The 4,391-nt window shown below is 33.1% G+C and overlaps 1 long non-coding RNA gene across 1 annotated transcript; it reads right to left on the bottom strand.

Annotated features, from left to right (window-relative positions):
* Positions 1 to 757: 757 nt before the first annotated feature.
* Positions 758 to 4,157, bottom strand: LOC141698320 (uncharacterized). Its single transcript, XR_012565064.1, has 6 exons — positions 3,944 to 4,157; positions 3,790 to 3,851; positions 3,300 to 3,386; positions 3,123 to 3,204; positions 2,501 to 2,591; positions 758 to 990 (listed from the first exon to the last, which is right to left on the bottom strand). It is a non-coding gene; the product is annotated as an uncharacterized LOC141698320 (long non-coding RNA).
* Positions 4,158 to 4,391: the final 234 nt, after the last annotated feature.

Here is a 4,391-nt window from a genome sequence, read left to right as displayed (position 1 = left end):
GAACCGATGTCTTCGCGTGTGATGTTAAATGTCATCAGCCTTCGACATCGGTTAACAGCCGATGTCTATTACAGTGCTATACATCGGTTTTAAGATTAAATGTGATGTCTTTGCAATAAATTTCATCTTATATTACAGTATTTTTTGGTGAATATGAATATATTATGAGGTATTTATCCATTAAAACATGAAACCTACAAGCCCTAAAAGCCATTTATTAAAATTCTTTCGAACAAACTGATGTGAAATGCTATATGAGACATCGGTTGGATTAGTTGGCTGATGTGAAATGTTTGATTAGACATCGGTTAAATTAGCCCCCCGATGTGAAATGATGGATAAGACATGAGTGTTCTTCACGAAACCGATGTTAAGTCTTTTTGTTTAACATCAGCCAGTTTCTCTAACCGATGTTATTTGACTTAAAATATATTGAGTTTCTTTTCAGAACCGATGTCAAATGACTATTTCACATCGGTTTTTTAGTTCTTTTTCTTTTAATATTATTTTACCTGATGTCTTTCTTATATTTTTTACATCATTTTATATTTACCAATGTGATGTTAATGTTTTGTATATTGCATGCCATCCTGATACTGTTCACATCCACATGAACCAATTACATTTACAAACAAAAAAATACCAAACAATGCAATATAAACATAAAGCTACATTGATACCAAATTTCTTCACTGCACAACTGGAAGTACCATAGTGCACAATTATTTTTGTATCAATAATCATAAGTGTACACGTATGTAAATAATACAAATGGAAACTTTGGCACGCCTTGTCATTTTTCTTACAATTCCAGCACTATATGAGAGGTACGAAGATCAAATCAACAAATATGTGTTGTTAGCGTCTAGGAAAATGTAGTTGTATGTGATCCTCAACCAAGAGTATATTTTCGCCGCTTGAAGCTGCTTCCTTTTTGGCCCAAATTTGGAAGTTTGCTGTCTAGAGGACTGCTTGCGACACCTTGGTTCCCTACATTACCCTTGTCTATATTAAATAGGAAACAAGTTAAACTAAAAATTTGTGCAAAATGTGTGACTAACTAATAGTGCAGAATTAGGTCTGATCTTATGTGTAATGGTAATGTACTGTGAAAACATAGCCACATCAAAATCATCATCTCTAGAATACACCCCTGCAGTTTTATTTATTTATATATGCTCATTAAGGGCACACTTAATTAACCATAACAAAATGAAAATAAGAAATACGCAAAATAAAGAAAAAACAAATAACTCTAGATATAGATGTTTTTTTACAAGTAATTGGTAAATAATAATACAAATCAATATTTGTTACTTATCTAATTTTAATAAATTTAATTCACCTCGGTGATCCAATTTATAAAACTGATGCTTAATACCGATACCTTAATGGTCTGAGGAGCATCGAATGCATGAGCAGTTAACAGGGTCTACTTGCTCTTTTAATTTACAAGGTTCCTTCGATTCTTGCACATCAATCTACTCTAAACATGTTATTAAGCAGTACTAGGTAAGTAGATGATGGGGGAAAAAGAGTCCACTTCTTACATGTATATAAGAGATCATCTAGATGGAATTACATAAAGGGCTTCAATATATGGAGCAGTCATTAATATTGGTGGAATGAAACTTCTCAGAAGGAGGAAACCCCTGCTGCGTTCAAATCATATCAAATTATGTTTGTTAAGTACAACAACCAGAAAGCCCCAAGGTCAGACACATTTTTTACACACGTTCTAAATCGGTAAGACAATAACTATAAGAACGATATAGAAACACACAACAGCTTGACATATATGCTTAAAAAGGTTGTTGGCTAACCTTGGATCATCGGAAAGTATGACATAACATTGAATAATATTCTTCAAAACTGTAGGAGACCGTTCATCATGTATCTTTTCAGTTACGTCATTAAAACCTTCATGATTGAACACAACCAATTTGCAGGCTCATAACAATACTGTAGGCCCTGCTCTTCCATCATTATTCTTGACATTATCCAAGATGCAGTTTGTACAACCATATATAAGTGTTCAGAGTGACTTTAAAAGCCCAATTAACTATGGGTGTCGATCTATTTATATTTTGATGTTGTACCAAAATAGTATCATAATTATTTACTCAGGTTCTTACAAGGACGATCAAGTCTATGCCAAGAAATATAAACCTTATAATTTATATATGACTGGGTAATAATTTTCATGAACACTAACATATTAGCTATTCATCAAGTTGGCTTGATATGTATTAATATGAAACAAGGAGTATTAACTAAAAATCTCTTTTTCAATAAACACCTAGCAGAAACACTAGAAAGGGAGATTAATTTGAATTTTTTAATAACTAGATTAAATACTCTGTATTGTCTTACATGTAAGGTGATATATTACAGCAAAAAATGCTTGGAAGCAAAAGAAAGTTAAGTTCAAATTGTAATGGACACTTACTGATTGTGAAAGTTCTTTTCCATTTATATCTGATTATTAGCAGTTAATTACCTTGTTGTACCATTGGCATGAAGAAATTTGGTAACGGACCTCCACCAGGCCTCATCCCTGGTACCAGCTGTTGCTGATAGCCAAAACTAGCCTACAAGCAAAGATAATTCTGTCAATTAAATAGATAAGAAGGTATAAACCAGTGCCATTTCCTTTGTCACTTTTACAAGTCCAAAAGATAATTTGGCATCGAGAAATTACGACCACCCCTGTAACTAAAGTAGGCTAAAATGTGTAGTAGAAAAATCTCTAGTATTAATGTCCCTTTTCAGCTTACTTTTTCTACTGATATAGGAAAAATGCCTTCTAAGACATGAACATCAATTGCTTAAATTTGTTACCATGACTGCAAATATTCTGGTAATGACTATGAGTGAGAATAAAATCTAAAATATGATCAAATACTTCTAGTTCTTCAAACAGAAAGAAACTCATCACAAGATATTATTATTTGAGCTAGTAGTAAATACAATACATACACTAGACACGGAGTATGAACATTATTCATTACAGCAATAAAAAAAAGACTGCAAAGTGATTTTAATTACGGTCTAAAAATGTATTGAAATATTGAAAAGTGTTCCACATAGAAAACAATAGAAATATGGGTAAAATAACTAGCCTGCGTAGGATCTTCCAGTGAGGCCTTGCACAGCAGCTGCAACATGTTCCTCCTCTCTAAACAGGGCATAAACATTCCCCACCTGGTTCAAAGTAAAGTCATTAAGCTCACACAAATTATTTAAAATGAATTTAACCATATATATATATGTATAAAAGACATAGTACAAACACATACCATGTGGTCAGCGAGATTGTCACAAATGTTCAAGCTCTCAAATTCACCATACTTGCTTAACTCCTCAAACAAGTCCTCGTAAAAATCCTGTATCCAATTAAAATATCCAATTTAATGTCTATTTAATTATAAAATCCAACAGACAAGATAGAAGCAAGATCTGGTTTCTACTGAACCCGTTCCATAAGCAACCTCATTCACAAGATTGAACATCCTTGTACTAAAAATACAATGATTCCAATTAGATTCAGCCGCAAATCAAAACTCTTTTTTTTTCTATAAAACAAACAATAATAGCTCTAATTAGACCCAGTTTGACATATATATATATACACATATAATAAACAAAATAAGAACAAATCTCAAGAACAAAAAATTGAATGAAAACCCCAAAAATCCCAGGCATATTCAAAAGATCTAAATTCTAAATATCAAAAAACAAATTCACAAGACTTAAATAAATTTTATAAATAAAAAGAATGGGAAGAACCTCGGGTCCTATGAACGGGAAGAACCTTGGGTGCTATGAATGGGATTCACTGCATACAGAGGCTGCATAACAAGAACAAAAAGTCAAATCAACCGAGAAAATTAGCAAAGACTATTTTATAGATTCTTTCAAGGTTATTTTGCACGAATCTGACCAATTTCAAACATGATTTAGGTTAAATAGGCTTAAGCTCGATTTAGGAGGTATAAGTTAGGGTTTCGAAAGGAGAGAAAGGAAAGAGAGAGAAAGAGAGAGAGAGAGAGAGAGAGAGAGAGAGAGAGAGAGAGGGAGGAGGGGAGGGAGAAAGAGTTGGGGTTTGAGAAAGTCGGGTGTTTGAGATTCAGTCATGGTTTGAGGAGATAGAGAGAGTCAATATTTGAGGACTGAGAGAGAAAGGGAGATATTTTATGAAAGGGGGAAATAAAAATGAGTTAAAAGGGGGGAAATAGTTTTGGCAAAGGGGGAAATTGTGTACTGAAAAGGGGGGAAATTGATTCTGGAAAAGGGGGGAATAAGATAAGTGAAATTTTTGTTAAAATTAAAGGGGGGAAAGTGTGCTGAAACCGGGGGAAAAAAGACAAGTAATTTTTATTTTTTTTAAA

This window comes from Apium graveolens, chromosome 11, assembly GCF_009905375.1.
Source record: "Apium graveolens cultivar Ventura chromosome 11, ASM990537v1, whole genome shotgun sequence".
Taxonomy (NCBI): domain Eukaryota; kingdom Viridiplantae; phylum Streptophyta; class Magnoliopsida; order Apiales; family Apiaceae; genus Apium; species Apium graveolens.
The sequence above is the reverse complement of the archived record's forward strand: the minus strand, read 5'-3'. Positions and strand labels throughout refer to the sequence as shown.